The 11,160-nt window shown below is 40.3% G+C and overlaps 1 pseudogene; it reads right to left on the minus strand.

The window, feature by feature from the left end:
* Positions 1-414: 414 nt before the first annotated feature.
* On the minus strand, positions 415-10,903 carry LOC130869309 (40S ribosomal protein S2-like; annotated as a pseudogene).
* Positions 10,904-11,160: the final 257 nt, after the last annotated feature.

Here is an 11,160-nt window from a genome sequence, read left to right on the forward strand (position 1 = left end):
TATTACTAATGACTAATGCACACTCAAGACTGAAAACACTACCCACAAGACATCTGAGCGTTGTAGTAGTCAGTCAGGAAACGTGTGAATTAAGTCAGGTTCCCAGTCCTCTATTCACACTTTCTCCAGAACTAGGGAGGTGGGTCGCACAAATTGCTCTTCATACAGTAGCGTATCAGAGCACGCTAGTGTCCGGCCACCGCATCAGCTGGCACTTCCAAGAGGGCCTTGTTACTCGCCTCACAGGTGGTACTGGCTCTGCTGCTTCTATAGGTTACATTTCCTGCCTTAGCTGGATAGTTTAGGGGAGTTTTCCAATTGTCAAGGCAACAATGGATTAAAACTTCTTTTTTTTAAATTTTTTTTTATTTTTAACAGACTTAATTCACTTTTATTTTCCTTGTATAAAAACCCTTATGTGGTGGCCACAGCTGGAGCCTGGGTCCTCTGAACAGAGACTCTGGTGTGGGTTTTCACAAGATGGTCAGTGAATTCCTGATAAGGAGACTTGGTGAACACAGTCTCTTTCCAGAGGTCGGGGGTCAGGTGGCTGTAGGTCTCAGAGATGGCATCAAAGGTGGCCTTGGCAAAGTTGCCCAGGATGGCAGTGCAGCCCCTGGCTGATGTGTAGCAGTCATCAATGCCAGCCATCATCAGTAGCTTCTTGGGCACAGGAGCGGAGACTATGCCAGTGCCTCTGGGGGCAGGGATGAGATACACTAGCACAGAACCACAGCGGCCTGTCACTTTGCAAGGAACAGTGTGGGGCTTGCCAATCTTGTTTTCCCAGTAGCCTCTCCGCACAGGGACAATGGAAAGCTTGGCCAAGATGATGGCCCCTCGGATGGCAGTGGCTACTTCCTTGGAGCACTTGACACCGAGACCTACGTGACCATTGTAGTCCCCAATAGCGACGAAAGCATTGAACTTGGTCTGCTGAACTGCCCTAGTCTGCTTCTGCACCGGCATGATCTTCAGAACCCCATCCTTCAGAGAAGCTCCCAGGAAAAAGTCAATAATCTCGGAAGCCTTAATGGGCAGGGAGAACAGGTAGATTTCCTCTAGGGACTTGATTTTAATCCACTCCTTGTCTTCAGCTTTACCTCCGCGAGCCGCCCTGCCTCGGCCTCAGCCAAGGCCTCGACCGTGGCCGCGGCCCCTCAGACCTCTGCCGAATCCTCCGTGGAAGCCGCCGGCCTCCTAATCCTGGGCTCTGGGTCCTCGGGGCCCTCCCGCTGCACTGGCGTCATCCACCTTTTGGTGTTTTCCAGAAGAAGAAAAGAGCTGGATTAAAACTTCTAAACACAGTCTAAACTCTGTGTTCTAAAGAGAAAATTTCAACGGGTCTGTGACAAAAGCAAACAAAGAATGTTGATAAAAATAATGAATAAGGTTGCCTTTCTAGACTGCAACTTCTCTTGGTAATTTGGGGAGAGACTAATTTTGTAATAAATGAGGATTTTGCTTTTCCTTACGCTTCACTTTTAAAGAAAGATCAAGAAAAATGCAATAAGACCTGCAGCTGGGAAACGTCATTGTGGAATTCCACTCCTTGCACTGATATTGTTACAAATGTCTTAGAATGACACTTCATTCTGAGCTAATCATTTTTTATCCTGTATCAGTTTGTCTTTTTATGACTCAGAGTTTTGCATCCAGAAATTCCAGTGGAAGGGATACAAATTGTCGGATAAGAACAGACTTTTATAATGATTTTGTTAAGGAAGAGGAAGAGGAGGAGGCAGACTTTTGGAGGAGTCCCTGAATCTCTATTTTTATACACACGACTTTTGAGAGGATGGTGAAGGTGAGGATGCTGGTTGGTGTGAGGAACTAGACAAAGTAGAGAGAGCAGTATTGTTTTCCCAAAGGGTCTTCAGAGCTGAGCTTCAGTAATTATTTTTGTCTTTTATTTATTGGGCGGGCCGATTTTCGTAGGATAAATGAGAATTTGGAACTTTCTTATCCTTTCTCACATTTTCAACTGTAATCCTTCCAGCATTCTGCCACACATACTTACAGTAGTCTACATCACGAGCATGTCCCTGTAGCATGTGTTATCTACCCATGAGGCCCTGGGCAGAGGGCAGAGGCAGGGCTTCTCAGTCAAGGCGTGAGATCAGTAGAGAGGATGTCAGGGCCCAGGTTTTAACTCTTATGTTTCTAATTTCTCTGAGGAGCATCTTCTTCAGTGAAATGGTTAGCATTGTTACCTAGTCTGGAGAGATGCAGAAAGTTAAAGAGAAATATTCTCTTTTTGTTTGTGGATCAATAGTTTCTTGATCTGCAAGAGAAGAGAGCTTAAAAAACATAGTATTTGAGGTTCCTAAAGCAGTTTCTTTATTAACCCATAATAATAAAATATATTCCTAGCATACAGAGGGAAATCTCACATCATCTCCCCTTTTCTGTCTAAATAAAAGGAAGCCTCTGCTTGCAACCAGCAAAATGATCATATCTGAAAAAATAATGTGACTACCCAGAAGCTGTAATTGGTTCCTGTTTTTGTGGGTCTAGAAGCCCTCTTCTTTTTCCTTAAGCTATTTTTAGGTTTTATGTGGATCCATGCCCCAGACAGGGGGGCCATTATGTAAACTGAGACTGTGCGATTGGTTTCCCAGCTGCCCAGACCCAAATTTTCAAACAGAAACTGTATTAATTACAACACCATTTAGCTGATGGCTCAGGTTTATTTTGAGCTATTTCTTACACTTAAATTAACCCATTTCTATTAATCTAAGTATCACCATGAGGCTGGGGCTAACTGGAAAGGTTCTAGCATCTTTCTTCTTCAGCAGCTTCATGATGTCTCCCTGACTGTGCCTTCTTTCTTCCTGCATTAGGTTTAGTTTTCCTGCCTAACTCTATTCTGCCCTCCATAGGCCAAAGCAGCTTCTTTAGTAACCAATGGGTTAAAACATATTCACATTATTGTTAAACTCTGCGTCCCATGGCCTGGCTAGCTTAGCCCCTGAAATAACAACACAAAAATTGTATTAATTAAAACACTGCCTGGCCCATTATATCTAGCCTCTTCTTGGCTAATTGTCATATCTTGATTCAACCCATTTCTAATAATCGGGATGTCACCACAAGGTCGTGGCTTACTGGGAAAGATTCGGCATGTCTGACCTGGCAGTTTCATGGCGGGCAGCTCTCTGACCCTGCTTTCTTCCTCCCAGCATTCAGTTCTCTTTACTCCGCCTACCTAAGTTTCTGCCCTATCAAAAGGCCAAGGCAGTTTATTTGACCAATGAAAGCAACACATGGAAAGAAGAACCTCTTACACCATAGCATAGAGAGGGAATCCTACATCATGCCTGGTAAGGGATTGCCTCATTTTACGTGGATAACATCTTCTAGGTGTACTTGTGAATGGAGGAAGAAGTGGGGAGTCTCTCTTAGCCCTCTTTAATTACAGCATTAATACAAGTCATGAGGCATTCTCCCTCAAGATCTAATATTCTTCTTGATTTGCCCTACCTCTTAATATCATCATTTTAGGTTTAGGGTTTCGAACATATAAGTTTGGAGTTGGAACACAAACATTCAAAGCATAACCAGTAGACAGATGACACCCTTAATGATGAAAAAACTTGTGGTTATGGGGAGGAAAATGTACCAGATATTAAAATTGCAAATGAAGGGCACGGTGATTATACTTGGTTTCAACTTGACTGGATGGGGAGTCAGCTAAGAGATAGACTGATTAATACAGCTATGAAGGATTTTATTGTTCAAATGATTTGAAGTGGGAAGACCATAAGCAGCACCTTCTACTAGCAGCCTGAAGAAAAGCATGTCTTAGGGAAAAGGTTTGCTTTTTGTCTCACTGCCTCTATATTCCACCAAGTAGTTCACCTATCTTCTTGTTGACCACTCACCACCACCAAAGTTGTTGCTGTATTTTTTCATAATAGCAATATAGAGTTTCTTCAGAATTCTAGCATACACTGAAGATAGCAGTTATCCAGGAATCCTTCTTGCTCTTATACCAGATTGGCTCTGCTGAGGCAGTCAACCTTAAGGACTGGACAGTTAATGAGGTCTCAGCCTCTCCAGCATGATGACAGACATTATTGGACTACCCAGCCCATATCATGTAAGCCACTCCTCTAGAGAAGCCTCACTAACACCAAAGGAGAAAGGATAAGAAAATCTAAAAGCTACAATAAGAATATGGGTACATACATCAGAATAATATACTCTCTTAAAAGGGTCATGTTATTTTATATAAATGTGAACATCAGCCTGGAAGTGGTAGTGAAGTTTAAGGATGATGTCGAGTTCCTGCAGAGCCTATAGTAGGTGTTAAGGAAAAAAGGAAAAACATGACCTGAGATGACTGATGATATATTGTCAGGCAATACTAAATCTTAGTTCAGATCAGGAATTTCAGAGACAATCAGGTAAAAAGAAAAAAAAAAAAAGAATATTCAAAAATGAAATAGTGTTGTGAAAAGAAACTCAGCCGAGTTAGTGGGAATAGGTATTTTAAGAACACTGGTGTTTAAGAATGGATGTAGGAATATACAAAGGAAAAAAGGAATGACTCAATAAGCAAAACAGGAGTAGCTGAGGACAGACCATTTATTTTTTTAAAGATTATTTATTATATATACAGTATTCTGCCTGCACCCCAGAATAGGGCACCAGATTTCAATATAGATGGTTGTGAGCCACCATGTGGTTGCTGGGAATTGAACTCAGGACCTCTGGAAGAAGAGTCAGTGCTCTTAACTGCTGAGCCATCTCTCCTGCCCCAGGAAAGACCATTTAGGAGGCTAGTAGAGGAATCAACCAAGGCTGTAAAAGTATAGAAAGAAAGGAAGAGAAAGAGCAATGTCACTGAGAAAATAAAAGTCATTTTCAAGAAGAAAGTTGCTGTTATTCAAATACTGTGAAATAAAGCTAGGAAACATGAAATCGTTCAAGTTAGGTGAAACCTGAGATTCTCTAGATAACTGTATCATAATTAAAAAATATGTGGGATGGGGCTGGAGAGTGACTCAGCAGTTAAGAGAACCAGTGCTCTTGTACAGGAACTGAGTTTTGTTCCCAGCACCCATAGGAAGCTCACAACTACTGCTAACTGTAGCTCCATGAGATCCAATGCCTCCTGCTTGCCTTTGCATGTACCTGCAGTCATGCAACATCCACTCATGCAGACATGGGTATATACACATTTAAAAATCAAAACACATGGATTAGAGCCAGGAACGTAGGCCAGAGTATGCCTGAGGCAGTGAACTCCACAGGAGCAGTATTGAGCCACTGACCTGGGCCATAACAGGCCTGAAGCAGCAAGCTCCACAGGAGTGGGACTGAGCCACCATCCTAGGCTGGAGCAGGCCTGAGATGTTGAGCTCTGTGGAGATGGAGTGGATCTAGACCAGGGACATTTGTGGAGGCAGGACTGAGTCTGGCAAACTCCATAGGAACAGGATTGAGCCAGCGACCTAGGCCAGAGCAGGCTTGACAGAGCGAATCCCATGTGAGTAGAAGTGGATGCAGACCAGGATATTTACAGAAACAGGACTGAGCCAGCGACCTAGGCTGGAGCAGACCGGAGACAGTGAACTCCACAGGAGCAGGTACAGGGGAGCAACTGCTTAGGGAGTGGGTCAGAGCCAGAGACCCCTGCAGGTCCAGGCATAAGTCTGGGATCTCTGAGGGTATAGGAAGAAACCAGAGACCTCTGAGGGAGTAGGCCTGAGCCAGGAACTCTGTGGGCACACCCGAGTCTGGAACCTCTGTGGGAGTAGATGAGAGCCAGAGACCTTTGCAGGATGAACACCAAGCCAGGGACCCCCCCATGGAGAAGATCTAGACCAAGGACATTTACAGAAACAGGACTGAACTGGCAAACTAGGCCAGAACAGGCCTGAGACAGCAACCTCCACTGGAGCACTGAGCGACCTCCAGAAACACGGATTGACCAACAGGATGACTGGAACTGTGGCACTGACTGCATCATGAGGAGCAACCATCTGAGCCTTGGATCCACTGGCACCAGGAAGATTGATCACCAGGGTCACAGACAGCTCCAACCAAATCATTTAGAGGAAAATATGGGTAGACAAGGTAAGAACACACCAATACCACAAAGAGAAACATGACATCAGTACAATGTAGTGACCATAAAAAAACAAGAGTTAAACAACCAAATACAGATTAAGCAGAAGAAAATTACCTAAAAGTAACTTCAGGAGAATGTTTGAGGCCCTTAAAAAGGAAATGAGAAATTTCCTCAAAGAAATGGAGGAAAAGACAAGCAAAAAATTAGAAGACATCGACAAATCACTTAAAGAAAACAAAGAAAAAGCATTCAAACATATGAGAAAAACTATTCAAGACTTGAAAACTGAAATAGAGACAATAAAGAAAACACAAACCAAGGGACTTAGAGAATCAGAAATCATGAGAAAATGATCAGGAACCACAAATGCAAACATAAGCAGCAGAATACAAGAGGTGAAAGAAAGAATCTTGAGTGCTGAAGATACAATAGAGGAAACAGACTCCTCAGTCAAAGAAAACATTAAATCTAACAAAAGCTTAACACAAAATATCCAGAAAATATGGGGCATCATGAAAAGACCACCTAAGAACAACAGGTAGAGAAGAAGGATAAGGCGTTCAACACAAAAAGCACAGAAAATATATTTAACAAAATCATAGAAGAAAACTTTACCAACCTAAAAAAAGATATGCCTATGAAGATACCAGAAGCTTACAGAACACCAAATAGACTGAATCAAAAAAGTCTCCTTGCCACATAATAATCAAAACACTAAACATACATAATAAAGAAATAATATTAAGAGCTATAAAGAAAAAAGGCCAAGTAAAATATAAAGGCAGACCTATCAGAATTACACCTGACTTCTCAGTGGAGACAATGAAAGCCGGAAGGTCCTGGTCAAGAGTTATGCAGACATTAAGAGACCATGGATGCCGCTCAAACTACTATACCCAACAAAATTTTCAATCACTGTAGAAGGATAAAACAGGATAGTCCATGACAGAACCAGATTTAACCAATACCTAGCTACAAACCCAGCCTTACACAAAGTACTAGAAGGAAAACTCCAAACTAAGGAAATTGGCTACATAAAAAAAAAAAAAAGCAAACAAACAAAAACCACAGACAATTGATGATCTCACAGCAGCAAATCCCAAAGAAGGGGAAAATGTACACATTAACAACACCACCAATGAAAACTAAATTAACAGGATATAGCAATCACTGGTCATTAATATCCCTTAGTATAAATAAACTCAACTCACCTATAAAAAGGCACAGGCTAACAGATTGGATATGAAAACAGAATCCATCCTTCTGCTACATACAAGAAACACACCTCAACCTCAAAGACAGACATCGCCTCAGAGTAAAGGGTTGGGAAAAAACTTTCCAATCAAATGGACCTAAGAAACAAGCTGGTGTAGCTATCCTAATATCTAACAAAGTAGACTTCAGACTAAAATCATTCCAAAAGAGACAAAGACGGACATTTCATATTAGTCACAGGGTAAAGCAATCAAGAGGAAATTTCAATACTGAACATCTATGCCCCAAATACAAGGGCACTGTCATATGGAAAAGAAACACTTCTACAGCTTAAATCATACGTTAAACCCCATACACTAATAATAGGAGACTTCGACACTCCACTCTCACCACTGGATAGATCTATCACACAGAAAATTAACAGAGAAATAAGGGAACTAACAGATGTTATGATTTACATGAACTTAACAAACATCAATAAAATATTCCATCCAAACATAAGAGAATATACCTTCTTCTCAGAACCACATGGAACCTTCTCAAAAATTGACCACGTACTTAGTAACAAAACAAACCTCAACAGATACAAAAAAAATTGGAATAACCCCGTGTATCGTATCGGATCACCATGATTCAAAACTAGAATTCAACAGCAATACTAATTCCAGAAAGCCCACAAACACATGGAAATTAAACAATGCTCACCTGAATTATCAATTGGTCGAGGAAGAAATAAAGGGAGAAATTAAGGACTTCCTAAAATTTGATGAAAATGACCACACAACATAATCAAATTTATGGGATACAATGAAAGCATTATTAAGAGGAAAGTTCATAGCGCTAAATGCCTACATAAAGAAGCTGGAAAAATCCCACACTAGTGAATTAACAGAAAGAACATTTGAAAACCTTAGAATAAAAAGAAGCAAACTCACCCAAGAGAACTAGATGGCAGGAAATAATCAAAGTGAGAGCTAAAATCAAAAACATAGAAACAAAGAAAACAATACAAAGAATCAATGAGAGAAAGAATTGGTTCTTTGAGAAAATTAACAAAATATACAAACTTATGTACAAACTAACAAAAAGGCAGAGTGAGAATATCCAAATTAACAAGATCAGAAATGAAAGGGGGATATAACAACAGACATGGAAGAAATCCAGAGAATCATCAGGTCATATTTTGAAAACCTAAACTCCACAAAATTGAAAAACTTAAAGGAAATGAACAACTCTCTGGATAAATATCACTTACCAAAATTAAATCAAGACCAGACAAGCAAATTAAACAGACCTATAACTGCTAAAGAAATAGAAACAGTCATCAAAAGTCTCCCAACTGAAAAAAAAAAAAAAGCTCAGGATCAGATGGTTTCAGCTTAGAATTCTACAAGATTTTTAAAGAAGAACTAATACCAATGCTCCTCAAATTGTTCCATACAATAGAAACAGAAGGAATATTGCCAAACTCTTTTTTATGAGGCTACAATTATCCTGATACTCAAACCACATAAAGACATTACTAAGGAGAAGTATATACCAATCTCACTCATGAACACTAGTGCAAAAATACTAAATAAAATACTGGCAAATAGAATCCAAGAACACATCAGAACCATCATCTACCATGATCAAGTTGGCTTCATCCCAGAGATGCAGGAATTGTTCAACATATGAAAATCTGTGAATGCAATCCACCATATAAACAAACTGAAAAATAAATATCACATCATCATCTCACTAGATGCTGAAAAAAACTGTTGACAAAATACAACATCCCTTCACGATAAAGGTCTTGGAGAGAGAAGGTATACAAGGAACATACCTAAGCAAAATAAAGGCAATATACACCAAGTCAATAGCCAACCTCAAACTAAATGGAGAGAAACTTTCCAGCTATTGTTCTAGAGTTCATAAGCTATTACAAGCTCTGGTCAGCTGTCTCTGTGGGTTTTCCAGTCATGATTGTGACCCCCCCTCCCTTGCTCATATTACCCCTTCTTCCTCTCTCTGACTGGACTACCAGAGCTAGGCCTGGTGCTTGCTGTGGATCTCTGCATCTGCTTCCATCAGTTACTTGAAGAATGTTCTCTAATGTAATCCAATCTGATTACAGGGGAAAGCCAATTCAGGCACCCTCTCCACCATTGCTGGAAATGTTAGCTGGGGTCATCCTTGTGGATTCCTGGCAATTTCCCTAGCACCAGGTTTTTTCCTAGCTCCATAATGGCTCTCCTATGTCTTCTGGATAAGGAAGGATTCTTTAAAGAAAAAACAGAAGATACTAACATTGAAGAAAGTTGTTACCTGTATTGACAAGAGGATTTTCTCATTAAAGTCACTTGAATGTAGAAAAAAATAGAAAATAGAGGATGAAATTCATAACACATCAAATAAACAAAAACATTAGTTTCAGGTAAACTGGTCTGAAAAAGGCAACCAAACAATCAGAAAAGGATAAGTAACAGAAACAAACCTGAGAAGAATGAGGAGTACATTGGAGAGAAGGTGTTTGATTTGATGTCCATGGAAACGCATGTTAGGAGTTAAATAATCATATATAATTTTATACCTGGAAGGTTGATAAGTAAGACGTGTCTGTCTACATGAAACTATGTGAAAATGTGTTCACTGTAGGTGGGATAATTAAGTAGTTCAGTATCTTACTTGAAAAGTTGGGCATTACATTTTAATAAGCTACTTGTGTACTATGGAAATTAATATTCTTAAGTTGGCTAAGTCCTTTCATACATATCAACCATGTTAAGGTTTTCAGGAAACAGAAGGACAACCATTCAATGCAATTAGTGTTTTCTGATGCTTGCCTACAAAAGCCGGAGGCAAAAAAAGGCAAGTGTTCCTAATCTTTCTCTGCTATTTTGTAGACATCATCCTTCTCACATTTTCTGCTGTGATTGGTTCGTGGTCCTCTTCCTCCTGGTTAGGTTTTGTTCCTATGTAAGAGTTTATAGTATGCGTATCAGAGGTTCCCTTAGCTTTCCGCACAGCCTCTTCCCATTTTGTCTCGTACTGATTTTGTAGTCATTTATTTACTTTATTGCCTGAAACGATGACTGGTATTTAAAGCAAACTTTCTATGAGCAAAAGGGATTCTGGACTTGAATGGAAACTGACAATTGTAATAATAAAATAGAGTGCTGGTGTCTGGTTTACTGATTTCTACTGCATTCTGGCTTCCTGGAAAAACAACTCATTTTACTTAAGGCTTTTGTGGAGTAAGAGAAGCAATCATAGGTAAAAATGATGCGGTTAGTTATGGTTTTTGTGTGTGCTATTCCAAGTGTTTCTCAGACGTCACAGCTATCTGGAAGAAAGTCCACAAAGAGCATTGCCAATATTATCTTTTATTTTTAGTAAATATTCAGTGGAGGCCTAATAAATGCCCCCATTAAAAACACTTTCGGAATTGAGTCTGAGTCAACTTGGCATTTCTTCTCTAACCCATTTGTTTTCTAGGCAGACTGATTGGTTTCTTGATTGAATGATTTTCAATCGTGACTCCAGCCGCAGATCAGAAACAGAGTCTGTAGAGTTGTTCCATCGGCTGCAGTGAGCCTCTAGAGACGAGAAGCCTTCAAAGGTCGCCATCATCAAAGGACCCTGCTTGAGTCTACAGGCATTCGCAGCCTGCACCTGCTATCCAGTGAGCTTTCAGGGAGGCTGCTGACACTTCAGAATCAGAAATGAGTAAATATCTCAAGTAAACAGTCAGAAGAACATGTCACAGAAAGCAGACTCTGAGGTTTCTGTCATTTGTGGTCATCGACATTTTTATTTTCCTTACACATACACTGAGCGTTATATTATATACAAGGTTTTGGGATATGCTTTCTCAGAATCAGTCC

This window comes from Chionomys nivalis, chromosome 2 (assembly GCF_950005125.1).
Source record: "Chionomys nivalis chromosome 2, mChiNiv1.1, whole genome shotgun sequence".
Lineage (NCBI taxonomy): Eukaryota > Metazoa > Chordata > Mammalia > Rodentia > Cricetidae > Chionomys > Chionomys nivalis.